Raw genomic sequence first — 15,817 nt, 5'->3', positions numbered from 1 at the left:
CTCCTTCGTGGTCAAATAGCCCTTACACAGCCTGGAGGTGTGTTGGGACATTGTCCTGTTGAAAAACAAATGATAGTACCACTAAGCCCAAACCAGATGGGATGGCGCATCGCTGCATAATGCTGTGGTAGCCATGCTGGTTAAGTGTGCCTTGAATTCTAAATAAATCACAGACAGGGTCACCAGCAAAGCACCCCCACACCATAACACCTCCTCCTCCATGCTTTACGGTGGGAAATACACATGCAGAGATAATCCGTTCATCCACACCCCGTCTCACAAAGACACGGCGGTTGGAACTAAAAATCTCAAATTTGGACTCCAGACCAAAGGACAAATTTCCACCGGTCTAATGTCCATTGCTCATGTTTCTTGGCCCAAGCAAGTCTCTTCTTATTATTGGTGTCCTTTAGTAGTGGTTTCTTTGGAGCAATTCGACCATGAAGGCCTGATTCTCCTCTGAACAGTTGATGTTGAGATGTGTCTGTTACTTGAACCATGTGAAGCATTTATTTGGGCTGCAATTTCTGAGGCTGGTAACTCTAATGAATGTATCCTCTGTAGCAGAGGTAACTCGGGGTCTTCCATTCCTGTGGCGGTCCTCATGAGAGCCAGTTTCATCATAGCGCTTGATGGTTTTTGCAACTGCACTTGAAGAAACTTTCAAAATTCTTGAAATGTTCCATATTGACTGACCTTCATGTCTTGAAGTAATGATGGACTATCATTTCTCTTTTCTCATTTGAGCTGTTCTTGCCATAATATGGACTTGGTCTTTTACCAACTAGGGCTATTTTCTGTATACGCCCCCTACCTTGTCACAACACAACTGATTGGCTCAAATGCATTAAGAAGGTACACCTGTTAATTGAAATGCATTCCAGGTGACTACCTCATGATGCTGGTTGAGAGAATGACAAGAGTGTGCAAAGCTGTCATCAAGGCAAAGGGTACTTTGAAGAATCTCAAACATAAAATATATTTTGATTTGTTTAACACTTTTTTGATACTAAATGATTCCATATGTGTTATTTCATAGTTTTGATGTCTTCACTATTATTCTACAATGTAGAAAATAGTAAAAATTAAGAAAAACCCTTGAATGAGTAGGTGTTCTAAAACGTTTGACTGGTAGTGTACATATACATAAATACATACATACATACATAAATTGCCTTCAGAAAGTATTCATACCCCTTGACTTATTTCACATTTTGTTGTGTTACAGCCTGAATTCAAAATTGATTAAATATATTTTTTTCTCTCCCATCTACACACAATACCCCATAATGACATAATGAAAACATGTTTTTAGAAATCTTTGCACATTTATTGAAAATTAAATACAGAAATATCTCATTTTATAAGTATTCACACCCCTTTGCTATGACACTCCACATTGAGCTCAGGTGCATCCAATTTCCTTTGATCATCCTTGAGATGTCAATTAAACTTGTTCGGAGTCCAGCTGTGGCCAATAAAATAGTTTGGACATGATTTAGAAAGAAACACACCTGTCTATATAAGGTCCCACAGTTGACAGTGCATGTCAGAGAAGAAACTATATCATGAAGTCCAAGGATCTGTCCGTAGATCTCTTAATTGTGATGGCATATATAAGATGGGAGAACCTGCCAGAATCACAACAGTCTACAGTACTTTATGGGAGAGTGGCCAGACGGAAGCCACTCCTGAGAAAAAGGAACATGACAGCGCGCCTGGAGTTTGCAATCGGCACATGAAATACTCTGAGATCTTAAGGCAAAAGATTCTGTGGTCTGATGAGACATAAATGTAACTTTTTGGCCTGAATGCAAATCGCTATGTCTGGAGAAAACCAGGCACAGCTCATCACCCGTCTAACACCATCCCTGCCATGAAGCATGGTGGTGGCAGCATCATGCTATGGGGATGCGTTTCAGCAACAGGGACTGGGAGACTGGTAATGATAGAGGAAACAATGAATGGAGAACATACACTCCCCTCCATATTTATTTGGACAGTGAAGCTAATATTGTAATTTTCACTATATACTCCATTTTGGATTTGAGATCAAATGTTCCATATGAGGCAACAGTACAGAATGTCACCTTTTATTTGAGGGTGTGTTCATACATATCTGTTTTACCCTTTAGAAATGAAAGCACATTACATATCTAGTCCCCCCATTTGAAGGTGTCATAAGTATTTGGACAACATTCACTTATAGTGTATTAAAGTGGTCAAGTTTAGTATTTGATCCCATATTCCTAGCACGCAATAACTACATAAATCTTTTGATTCTATCCTCGTTGGATGCATTTGCAGTTTGTTTTGGTTGTGTTTTGGGTTATGTTTTGCCAAATAGAAACTGAATGATGACTGGAGTAAATGTCTTTCTAAGTGAGTAGATAAGATGTTTATGAACACGTCAAAATGTATCCTGATAACGCCATGATTAAGAAAAGTCATGAATGAATCATGAATAATGATGAGTGAGAAACAACCAAAACATGCTAACCTCTCACTATTACCAATAACAAGGGAGATTAGCATTTTTTTGGGGGTGGGGGTATGATCTGTGTCCCTCTGTAACATTCTCACTTTTGATCATTCTCAATTCATTCATGATTATCCACAATCATAGCAGCATCCACATTAATGTAGACATATTCAGTAACATATTCTATTCTTACAATAAAATGGACTACAAAATGACACAATACATTATTCACCATTCACTTCTTATTGGGCAAAACATAATCAAAACAAGCTGCAAATGCATGCAACACATTTGTAAAGTCACAAGTATGATGTCGTCATTGTGTGCAAGAAATATGGGACCATATACTACAGTTTTGACTACTTTAGTACACTATAATTGAATTATGTCCATATACCTATGACACTTTTAAATGGGGGGACTAGATATAATGAGCAAAAATATCAACGCAACAATTTCAAAGCTTAGAGTTACAGTTCATTTAAGGAAATCAGTCAATTGAAATTCATTCATTAGGCCCTAATCTATGGATTTAACATGACTGGGAATACAGATATGCATCTGTTGGTAAAGAAAAAGTAGGAGCGTGGATCAGAAAACCAGTCAGTCTCTGGTGTGACCACCATTTGCCTCATACAGCGCGACACCTCTCCTTAGCATACAGTGAGGGAAAAAAGTATTTGATCCCCTGCTGATTTTGTACGTTTGCCCACTGACAAAGACATGATCAGTCTATAATTTTAATGGTAGGTTTATTTGAACAGTGAGAGACAGAATAACAACAAAAAAATCCAGAAAAACGCATGTCAAAAATGTTATAAATTGATTTGCATTTTAATGAGGGAAATAAGTATTTGACCCCTCTGCAAAACATCACTTAGTACTTGGTGGCAAAACGCTTGTTGGCAATCACAGAGGTCAGACGTTTCTTGTAGTTGGCCACCAGGTTTGCACACATCTCAGGAGGGATTTTGTCCCACTCCTCTTTGCAGATCTTCTCCAAGTCATTAAGGTTTCGAGGCTGACGTTTGGCAACTCGAACTTTCAGCTCCCTCCACAGATTTTCTATGGGATTAAGGTCTGAAGACTGGCTAGGCCACTCCAGGACCTTAATGTGCTTCTTCTTGAGCCACTCCTTTGTTGCCTTGGCCGTGTGTTTTGGGTCATTGTCATGCTGGAATACCCATCCACGACCCATTTTCAATGCCCTGGCTGAGGGAAGGAGGTTCTCACCCAAAATTTGACGGTACATGGCCCCGACCATCGTCCCTTTGATGCGGTGAAGTTGTCCTGTCCCCTTAGCAGAAAAACACCCCCAAAGCATAATGTTTCCACCTCCATGTTTGACGGTGGGGATGGTGTCCTTGGGGTCATAGGCAGCATTCCTCCTCCTCCTCCAAACACGGCGAGTTGAGTTGATGCCAAAGAGCTCCATTTTGGTCTCATCTGACCACAACACTTTCACCCAGTTCTCCTCTGAATCATTCAGATGTTCATTGGCAAACTTCAGACGGGCCTGTATGTGTGCTTTCTTGAGCATGGGGACCTTGCGGGCGCTGCAGGATTTCAGTTGCCTTGAGATCTTTGACAAGATCCTCCCGTGTAGTTCTGGGCTGATTCCTCACCGTTCTCATAATCATTGCAACTCCACAAGGTGAGATCTTGCATGGAGCCCCATGCCGAGGGAGATTGACAGTTCTTTCATGTTTCTTCCATTTGCGAATAATCGCACCAACTGTTGACACCTTCTCACCAAGCTGCTTGGTGATGGTCTTGTAGCCCATTCCAGCCTTGGGTAGGTCTACAATCTTATCCCTGACATCCTTGGAGAGCTCTTTGGTCTTGGCCATGGTGGAGAGTTTGGAATCTGATTGATTGATTGCTTCTGTGGACAGGTGTCTTTTCTACATGTAACAAGCTGAGATTAGGAGCACTCCCAGCTCGTTACCTGTATAAAAGACACCTGGGAGCCAGAAATCTTTCTGATTGAGAGGGGGTCATTACTTATTTCACTCATTAAAATGCAAATCAATTTATAACATTTTTGACATGCGTTCTTCTGGATTTTTTTGTTTGTTATTCTGTCTCTCGCTGTTCAAATAAACCTACCATTAAAATTATAGACTGATCATTTCTTTGTCAGTGGGCAAACTTACAAAATCAGCAGGGGATCAAATACTTTTTTCCCACACTGTAGAGTTGATCAGGCTGTTGATTGTGGCCTGTGCCAGTGGACATCGAAGGTGAGCATTTGCCCACTGAAGTCGGTTACGACGCCAAACTACAGTAAGGTCAAGACCCTGTTGAGGACGACGAGCACTCAGATGAGCTTCAGTGAGACGATTTCTGACAGTTTTTGCAGTCATTCTTCGGTTGTGCAAACCCACAGTTTCATCAGCTGTCCTGGTGGCTGGTCTCAGACAATCGCGCAGGTGAAGAAGCCAGATGTGGAGGTCCTGGGCTGGCGTGGTTACACGTGGTCTGCGGTTGTGAGGCCGTATGGATCTACGGCCAAATTCACTAAAACGACATTGGAGGTGGCTTATGGCAGAGAAATTAGCATTCAATTCTCTGGCAACAGCTCTGGTTGACATTCCTGCAGTCAGCATGCTAATTGCACGCTCCTTCAAAACTTCAGACATCTGTGGCATTGTGGTGTGTGACAAAACGGCACATTTTAGAGTGGTCTTTTATTGACCCCAGCACAAGGTGCACCTGTGTAATGATCATGCTGTTTAATTAGCTTCTTGATATGCCACACCTGTCAGGTGGATGGATTATCTTGGCAAAGGAGAAATGCTCACTAATAGGGATGTAATCAAATTTGTACACAAACTAAGAGAAATAAGCTTTTTGTGTGTTTGGAACATTTCTGGGACCTTTTATTTCAGCTCATGAAACATGGGACCAACACTTTACATGTTGCGTATATATTTTTGTTCAGTATATATGAAGTGCTTGAACTTCGAAACATATATGTATGAATATACCCTCAAACAAAAGGTGACGTACTGTCGCCTCGTATGTACAGTGCTATGAAAAAGTATTTGCCCCCTTTCTAATTTTCTCTACTTTTGCATATTTGTGATACTGAATGTTATCAGATCTTCAACCAAAACCTAATATTAGATAAAGGGAACATAAGTGGACAAATACCACAACAATTACATATTTATTTCATAAACAAAGTTATGCAACACCCAATTCCCCTGTGTGAAAAAGTAATTGCCCCCTTACACTCAATAACTGGTTGTGCCACCTTTAGCTGCAATAACTCCAACCAAATGCTTCCTGTAGTTGTTGATCAGTCTCTCACGTCGCTGTGGAGGAATTTTGGCCCACTCTTCCATGCAGAACTGCTTTAACTCAGTGACGTGTGGGTTTTCAAGCATGAACTGCTCGTTTCAAGTCCTGCCACACTGCATTCCACAGTAAGAACATCATACCAAAGGTCAAGCATGGTGGTGGTGGTGTGATGGTTTGGGGATGCTTTGCTGCCTCAGGACCTGGACGACTTGCCTTAATAGAAGGAACCATGAATTCTGCTCTGTATCTGTCACGCCCTGACTCAGGGGACGCTTATATGTTGAGTCAGGGTGTGTATATTCCTTGTTGTGCTTGTTCTATGTTATAGGATCTAGTATGTCTAGATCTATGTTGGCCGGTGTGGTTCCCAATCAGAGGCAGCTGTCGCTCGTTGACCCCAGCACAAGGTGCACCTGTGTAATGATCATGCTGTTTAATTAGCTTCTTGATATGCCACACCTGTCAGGTGGATGGATTATCTTGGCAAAGGAGAAATGCTCACTAATAGGGATGTAATCAAATTTGTACACAAACTAAGAGAAATAAGCTTTTTGTGTGTTTGGAACATTTCTGGGACCTTTTATTTCAGCTCATGAAACATGGGACCAACACTTTACATGTTGCGTATATATTTTTGTTCAGTATATATGAAGTGCTTGAACTTCGAAACATATATGTATGAATATACCCTCAAACAAAAGGTGACGTACTGTCGCCTCGTATGTACAGTGCTATGAAAAAGTATTTGCCCCCTTTCTAATTTTCTCTACTTTTGCATATTTGTGATACTGAATGTTATCAGATCTTCAACCAAAACCTAATATTAGATAAAGGGAACATAAGTGGACAAATACCACAACAATTACATATTTATTTCATAAACAAAGTTATGCAACACCCAATTCCCCTGTGTGAAAAAGTAATTGCCCCCTTACACTCAATAACTGGTTGTGCCACCTTTAGCTGCAATAACTCCAACCAAATGCTTCCTGTAGTTGTTGATCAGTCTCTCACGTTGCTGTGGAGGAATTTTGGCCCACTCTTCCATGCAGAACTGCTTTAACTCAGTGACGTGTGGGTTTTCAAGCATGAACTGCTCGTTTCAAGTCCTGCCACACTGCATTCCACAGTAAGAACATCATACCAAAGGTCAAGCATGGTGGTGGTGCTGTGATGGTTTGGGGATGCTTTGCTGCCTCAGGACCTGGACGACTTGCCTTAATAGAAGGAACCATGAATTCTGCTCTGTATCTGTCACGCCCTGACTCAGGGGACGCTTATATGTTGAGTCAGGGTGTGTATATTCCTTGTTGTGCTTGTTCTATGTTATAGGATCTAGTATGTCTAGATCTATGTTGGCCGGTGTGGTTCCCAATCAGAAGCAGCTGTCGCTCGTTGTCTCTGATTGGGGCCAATACTTAGGCAGCCTATTGGCACTAGTGGGATCTTGTTCCGTGTGAGGTTTGTTGTGTGTTACCTTTGGACGTCACGTTTCGTTGGTTTATTGTTTTGTCGTTGTTTATCAAGTTTAAATAAACATGTATGCATATCACGCTGCGCCTTGGTCAGACCCGTCTATGAACGTACGTGACAGAAGATCCCACCAAACATGGACCAAGCAGCGTGCCCAGGAGGACCGAACACCCTGGACACAGGTGGGGAAGATTTGGTCATGGGAGGAGATATTTTTGGGAAAAGGACCCTGGGCGAAGAAGGAAGCCCAGGCAGGAGAGGAGCAACGGCAACACGGAAGCCGGCCGAGGAGGAAGCCAGAGAAGCAGCCCCAAGAAAATGTTTTGGGGGGGCTAAAGGGGTGGTCGAGGAGCGAGAGAGAAGAGCCCCGACCACTGCACCCGGTTGGTTTCCAGATTGGGTCCCCACGAACATGGGGACCCAAGATTATACTGAGGAGTCGGAGGATGACGACGACGACGAGTTTCTGTTCCCTAACTCGTGGGGGCTCCTGGAGGAGTCCTCACGGGAAGAGGAGTGCCGACGACGGAGACCCGAGAGGCAACCCCAATAAATTTTTTTGGGGGGGGCACACGGTGTGGATGACGAGGCAGCAGGAGGCCGCCATGTTACAGGGGCTATTTGTTCAGAGGGAGCAGGAGTTATTCGGTCAGAGGGAGGCACTACAGGAAGCTAAAAGGGAGAAGGAAAAGGTAGAGGCACGGCGAGAGGAGCTGGTTAGGCAGCAGAAGGAGTGGGGGTTAATAAAGGAACCCAGTCCTGCTCCTCACACCAAGCAAGTGGTGCGTGTCGGCAGTCCGGTCCGGCCCATTCCTGCTCCCCGCACCAAGCCAGTGGTGCGTGTTCCCAGTCCGGCCCGGCCCGTGCCTGCTCCCCGCACCAAGGTAGTGGTGCGCGTCGCCAGCCTGGCCCGGCCCTTTCCTGCTCCTCGCACCAAGCCAGTGGTGCGCGTCGCCAGCCCGGCCCGGCCTGTTCCTGCTCCTCGCACCAAGCCAGTGGTGCGCGTCGCCAGCCCGGCCCGGCCCGTTCCTGCTCCCCGCACTAAGCCAGTGGTGCGTGTTCCCAGTACGGCCCGACCCGTTCCTGCTCCTCGCACCAAGCCAGTGGTGCGTGTCGCCAGCCCGGTCCGGCCTGTTCCTGCTCCTCGCACCAAGCCGGTGGTGCGCGTCGCCAGCCCGGCCCGGCCTGTTCCTGCTCCTCGCACCAAGCCAGTGGTGCGCGTCGCCAGTCCGGTCCGTGCCCGTTCCACCGGTGCCTGGTCCGGCACCGGTCAGCTGCTCCACTCCGGAGCCAGAGCAGTCCGCTCCACCGGAGCCTGATCCAGCTCCGGTCAGCGGCTCCACTCCGGAGCCACCGGTGTCATGCACAAAGTAGATGTCCTAACCGACTTGCCAAAACGATAGTTTGTTAACAAGAAATGTGTGGAGTGGTTGAAAAACGAGTTTTAATGACTCCAACCTAAGTGTATGTAAACTTCCGACTTCAACTGTACGTACTAGATATGGGAGTGGAGAGGCTACAGTAACTCTCACTAGTGGATTTGGGTGGATTTGCTGTGGATAGGCCGACTGCAGTCTCCCCCATGTTCAAATTAAATTAAATTATTAATAAATAAATAAGGTTTTGGGTCAACTGGATTGTAATTGCTTTTGAATCCTATACATGTGGCTGATAAGGTTTATAAAATGACTAAGAGCAAGGCAAATATTGGTCACAGTTCTTTTTCAGTACTGGTATTGGACATATTCATTTTGAAAACAACTGTATTATTGAAGAGTCCGGTTGAAATACTTTACCAGAAATTATCATTCTAAACCCCCTCCTGAGCCAACTCTGAAAGAATGCATACACCATGGGATTAATAGTTGAATTCAAATAGCCAATCCATATAAATGTTACAAACAAAGCTGGTAATAAAGGTATCATACAGTTGCAGACAAAAAAGGGTGTCCAGAATGATAGAAATACCCCCATAATGATACCAAATGTTTTGATGGCCTTTCTCTGTGATTTGCCTACAGAGTTCTGATTGGTTGTACCCTGATTTGAGTATGCCTGTCTCTGTGCTATAAGGAAAATCTTTAGGTAGATGCTAAGCATCCCTACTCCTGGGATTTAGAATGAGATCACTGAAGACACAGTACTCAATACTTCGTTTTGAAACAAAATACATCCTCCCTTGCAGGCAACATATTTATAGTAAAACTCCTTAATGACCCAAATATTGCACTCTGCTCCGGATCTGTTTGTCATGCTTTTCAGTCACATGATCTACTCTATGTTCTGCTTTACAGCAAGACCAAAATTCAAACAGGCTGATGTTCAACTGGAGAGGTAGCCTAACGGTTAGGAGCATTAGGCCAGTAATCGAAACGTCACTGGTTTGAATCCCCAAGCCAAATAGGTGAAACATCTGTTGATGTGCCCATCATGGGCATAGCACTTAACCCTAATTGCTCCTGTAAATTGCTCTGGATAAAAGTGTCTGCTAAATGTAAACTGTTTAGTTCAACATTATACCAAAGAACTGTTTAGTTCAACAACAGCCTTTAGACCAAAGAACTGTTTAGTTCAACACCAGCCATTAGACCAAAGAACTGTTTAGTTAAACCAAAAGATGTATAACTTAAACACATTTACACGAAAAAGACCAGGCAAATACTGACAGCAGTAGAATATACAGAAGAGGTTTCTCATATGCTTCTCTTCATTTGCCTCCTTGAACACACTATCCAAGGTGGCCATGTCATTGCTTAGGTTTAAAAATAATAATAATGGTACAGTACAGTACACAGTTTTACATGATATTGATGTAGCTTTACAATAGATCATGTAGTAGCAAATACATTTATATAGGAGGAATTTCTATTGAATATTTTTAATGTGACAATGAGATTAAGACATTTTCTAAACCACGGATAAACAGTGCATTGATGATTGGATTTGCAGTAGAATTAAAGTAACCCAGCCAGATAAACACTTCAAAGAGAATAGGTGGTGTGCTAAAGTTTGTGTATGGCTCAACTGTGTAATCAATAAAGAAAAGCAGCCAGCAAAAGATGAAAACACCCACCACAATGCCTAAAGTTTAATCTGTTTTTCACTCTGACCGTTGAGACACCACGCCTATTTTGTTTAACACAACATGACATTTAAATGTAACAATGTATAAGGCTCAATGTCATATACAACTGTGAATGTATAATCAATACAACTTTAATGACCTTACAGGGCTTTGAGCCAAATATCAGCTGCCCTCTGTCTGAAAACAGACTGACTAATTCACACAAACACAAAGTTAACAAATATATACAGAGATTACTGTGGTGAAAATAGTATTATTATACTCAAAGTCTGTCCTAGGTGAAAGTTTTGAGGTGTAGAAATAAATGCCTCCAAAGGGGCTGAAAACTGTATTTTCTACAAAATAATTTACAGGACACCTGGAGATTACTATTCCCAACTACAAAAGACTACTCCTTTTTTTCCCTCAAAAAAAGAAAAGCTATTCAAGAATTGACTACATTTTTATTTCCAAAAATATATACTGGGTTAAAGAAATCCATGACATAGTGATATCGGATTATTCTCCTGTATCATGCTTAATTACACCAACAGAAAATACACTTAGCGACAGAATATGGAGAATGAACAGAGCACATCTTCAAGACCCGAAATGTATTAAATAGGTAAACAAAAAAATAAAGACCTTTACCATTACAAATGTAGACATAGAGGACAGAGAAAAGCCAACCCACAAAATTTAATTACATTTAAGACAAATCAATTACTGTATTAGAAAAAGCCCCTCAAAAATATTTACAAGGTTAAGAAGAAAATGCATTTTCTGAACTTAAACAGGAATATGATCTTTTTCAAGTTAAATTCAAATAAAGCATACTATTTAATGGCAAATAAACCTGGTAAACACCTTGCAGCCCTCACAAAACAAATACATACCAAACCAGGTATAATTTTAAAAGATAAGGTTACAAATGCTTTAATTATTAACAACAATGGTATTAATAACAATTTTAAAAGCTCCTATGAAAATCTATATTAATTTAGAATTAGACAACTCAATAATCCTGAAGCAACTAACATCTCCCTAAGTCTGATGTTGGTTTCAACCTTCCAGAGTTGGAATTGTATCAACTCGCCACCCGAGGCTTTTACTTGCGACATATTGTTAAACGCACTGAAGAGGAACAATGGGTACATATTGAAGATGCGCATGTACTGTACATCCTCAGAATCTTTTCACGTGTCTATTTTCAAAGGATAAAGGTAAGAACATTAACAACTTCATAGTTAAAAACACTATAACAATATGAAAGAAAATTAAACAGATTCCACAAGAACCAATATCACTCCCAAAAAATACAGCCCTTGGAAAAATACTTGCATAGCTTTTTCGAATTCACCGATAAATTGGCCCACAAGGAAAACTAAAGGCATGGAAACCGTAAATGACTTGGTACAATTATCATTTGTATTACTTTTATTTCCATGACAGAATTAAAAGCCATTTTGGACTGACCAATGTAAACATTTTAAAATACATGCAACTTAAAAGTTTTATATCATGAAATCTTTTTCACATCAGAGCAACGTTGAGGGAATCCTGTTTGAGTCAGAAAATGATATTAATATGATAGGTAAGATATAATAAACCTTGCAGAGAGCCTATCTAACTGTCAATCTCTTCGGAAAAAAATATAAACTATTGGAACCAAGACATAAAAATAATTGATATTGACACAAGATGGAGGGAGTGTTCGAACATACATAATAAAATTACAGTTAATAGAAATGTAAGTTTAATCCTGTATAAACTAATGTATAGAATCTATTATACAAGAGACACAATTCACAAATTCTATGGCACAACAGCAGAGTCATGTCTTAAGTGTAAAACTAACAAGGACTCAATAATTCATGCCTTTTGGGAGTGCTATAAAGTCCAAAAGTTATGGGCGGAGTTGGAAAGTTGGCTGTCAGAAGTTTTACAATGTAAATGTACTTTTAATTCAGTCTATCTACATATTTCAAGACATGGCATATGAGGGTGCGGTGAGATACCCAATCGGTTGGACCATACTTTTCTCATCAATCATTTAGAAAAACTTTTACTTACAAACTGGAAATCAAGAGATCCTCCATCATTGGGACTGTGGAAGAATCAAATACATTATTATTTGAATATTGAAAGGGCGTAGGCGACAGAGAAGGGCAGAGTGGCACAGTTTGAGGCCATGTGGCATAGAGTCTTGGAGGCGGTGGTGATGGATGCGGTGGGAGCATGTGGGGCAGGTGTGATGTCATTGATGTTTGTGTGCGTCTGTCTGTTGTCTTTTCTCTGTGTATGTTTATATTTTGTGAACAATAAAATAAAATGTACTAGATATGTGACTCATTTCAGGAAACTAGACATACTGTATGTTGCCATTTGAACTAAAACTTTTTTTTTTAATCAAAAGCTTTTTCTAGCAGAAATGCCTTCTGGAACATGTGCACTTTCATGTGCCTTAATAACAAACTTGTTTGCCATCTGTAAATATGAATACAATCGTTAAATTACAAGCCTAGTTGATTTAGCCACAGAAAAAGACAGCAACCTTCCCGCTAGCCATGATTGGCTGAGATAATGAGTGGGCTGGACATGCTGAGAGATGAGTTCGGATTGGTCTGCCATGTAGAACGCTTCTGTCTATAACATGAGCTGGTCAGTATGTGTTGGTAATCCTTTGTTACGCCGCTGGCTTTTTTGAAAGATATCATGTAGTAGAATTGCATAAGTGTTGCTCTCCATTTTCTGGAGGACTGAGTTTTGAAATCATTGGAATTAGAGTATGATAGCTAAGAAGATGGAGAAAATGTTGGCGTTTCATTGCAAATATGCAGACGGAGTCGAAAAGAGAACACACAGAAGGCTGTTGTATAAAACACCTATTTTTGGATTACATCTTCAAACTAAGGGCAACCATGGCATCCGTGATAGAGAGGGAGAAGCGTCCATCCATGTATACGGGTAAGATAGTCTAGCTAGCTACATTTTCAGATATAACACGTTTCTAATTTTGTCAGAAAGTCATTTTAATTTCAAGTTAAAGTGTACTGTTAGCTAGCTAGCTAACGTTAGCTGGCTGGCTTGCTGTGTAGTTATATTATTCGTATCGCAGAGCCATTTGCATTGCCAGTTATAGCCTAATGTTAGCTAGCTAATATTGAACCTGGTTGGTTAGCTACCTGCAAATTCATGCAGGGTAGTAATGTTTTGAGTTGGGATTATGGTTCATTGTTTAGCTAGCTAGCTAGCTACATTGTCACGATCGTTTACGGACGAGAAGGACCAAGGCGCAGCGTGATGTACATTCATATTTATTTACGGCTAAACACACGACAAAACAACAAACGAAACGTGAAGTCCAAGGTAGCATACAAACAACATACCTTACACGGAACAAGATCCCACAACCCACTAGTGCCAACAGGCTACCTAAGTATAGTCCCCAATCAGAGACAACGAGCTACAGCTGCCTCCGATTGGGAACCACCCTGGCCAACATAGATCTAAACGATCTAGAAACTAAACATAGAAAACACAACATAGAAACGACACACCCTGGCTCAACATTTAAGAGTCCTCAGAGCCAGGGCGTGACATACATGTCTAAACAAAAGACTCCACTATACAAGTAACCATTTAAATATAATATTCATGATGTCAACTGTCGATGGACGTAGTTGGTAAATTCGCTTTGGCTATCTACTCCAATTTCAGAGCACTCTTGTCTGAGTGTGCCAGAGCGCAGAATAACTGACGAATTTATGAACACTTAACACCCGTTGAATATGGCCGGTGTCAGTAAACGTTGGCAAAAATTAGTAATTAAATTGTTGCCAGCAGCACAGTTGCAGTCACCAATGCCCTTGATAACATAAAAACAGCCCAACCAGCTCTACTAGGGCGAGTAAAATTGTGAGCTGTTCTGGAAGTAGCTAGCAAGCTAGCCAACGTTAGCCAGTTAGCTTGGGTACTTGACTGCTGTTGTTAGGTCAGAACACTCGGATCAACCCTACTCCTCGGCCAGAGCTCCAGTATGCGCTCTGAACGCTCCGAGAGCAAAACGCTCTGAATTTACAAACGGACAATCTGACAACGCTCTGAGTTTACGAACACCCAGAGTGCGCTCTGAGCACACTGTGGCACTCCAGATTAAATTTACAAACACACCCGTAGTATAAACCAGCCTTTAGTCTTGAAAGCTTTGGTTGTTTAGTACATGGCCTCACATGTTAATCCTTAAAGAGATGGGTGGGGCTAAGGCTTTAGAGGGTGTGAAAAATGTTGAATGGGTGTAGACAAAGAAGAGCTCTCCAGTAGGTGTACCAAAGCATTCAAGGGCCATTTTCACAAAAGTGAGGTTACAAGTTTATCAACTTTCAAAGCAGAATTACTTTCCCATTGTTCCTCAACTGTAGTGTATGATATCCCATTTTCTAGCTCTGTCTCTACTTTTATCCGATGTAAAAAACACAATTTCAAGCCGGTCGGTAACTTATGGGAGTAAAGAGAACACAGTAACTTTCACGAGTGGACATTACTGGATTTGCTGTGGATAGGTCTACTGCAGTCTCCCCCATGTTCAAATACAATGATGTTATTAATATAATAAAAAAGGTTTTGGTGACAACTGGATTGTAATTGCTTTTGAATCCTATACACATCTCTGATGTGATTTAAAAAAGGACTAGGAGCAAGGCACATTTTTCACACTTCTTTGGCAGTACTGGTTTTAGCAAAAACATTTGTATTATTGAAGAATCAGTTTGAAATATTTCACCAGAAATTATCATTCTGAACGCCCTACTGAACCAACTGTGAATGAATGCATACACCATGGGATTAATAGTTGAATTCAAATAGCCAATCCATATAAATGTTACAAACACAACTAGTGTCGTAGAGTAACTAATAAAGGGATCAATGCAGTTGGAGACATGAAATGGTGTCCAGAATGATAGAAATACCCCCATAATGATACCAAGTGTTTTGATGGTCTTTCTCTGTGATTTGCCTACAGAGTTCTGATTGGTTGTACCCTGATTTGAGTATGCCTTTCTCTGTGCTTTAAGGAAAATCTTTAGGTAGATGTTAAGCATCCCTACTCCTGGGATTTAGAATGAGATCACTGAAGACACAGTACTCGATACTTGTGAAACAAAATAACCTCACAGGCAACATATTTATAGTAAAACTCCTCAATGACCCAAATATTGCACTCTGCTCCCTGATCTGTATGCCATGCTTTCAGTCACATGATCCACTCTATGCTCTGCTTTACAGCAAGATCAAATTTCAAACGGGACTCAAACCTGGGTACCTGCTGTTTAGCTTAACACCAGGCATTAGACCAAATGGCTGGTGTGGAACTGGGGAGGTAGCCTAGCGGTTAGGAGCATTGGGCTAGTACCTAAATGGTCACTGGTTTGAATCCCCGAACTGAATAGGGGAAAAATATGTTGATATGCCCTTGAGCAAGGCACTTAACC

The 15,817-nt window shown here is 41.4% G+C and overlaps 1 pseudogene across 1 annotated transcript; it reads right to left on the bottom strand.

Annotated features, from left to right (window-relative positions):
- Nucleotides 1-9,007: 9,007 nt before the first annotated feature.
- On the bottom strand, nt 9,008-9,514 carry LOC311108146 (trace amine-associated receptor 1-like; annotated as a pseudogene). Its single transcript has one exon. The product of its transcript is annotated as a trace amine-associated receptor 1-like (transcript).
- Between the last annotated feature and the right edge of the window lie 6,303 nt (nt 9,515-15,817).

The sequence above is a fragment of the Coregonus lavaretus genome, assembly GCF_964263955.1.
Source record: "Coregonus lavaretus genome assembly, chromosome: 33".
NCBI lineage: Eukaryota > Metazoa > Chordata > Actinopteri > Salmoniformes > Salmonidae > Coregonus > Coregonus lavaretus.
The sequence above is the reverse complement of the archived record's forward strand: the minus strand, read 5'-3'. Positions and strand labels throughout refer to the sequence as shown.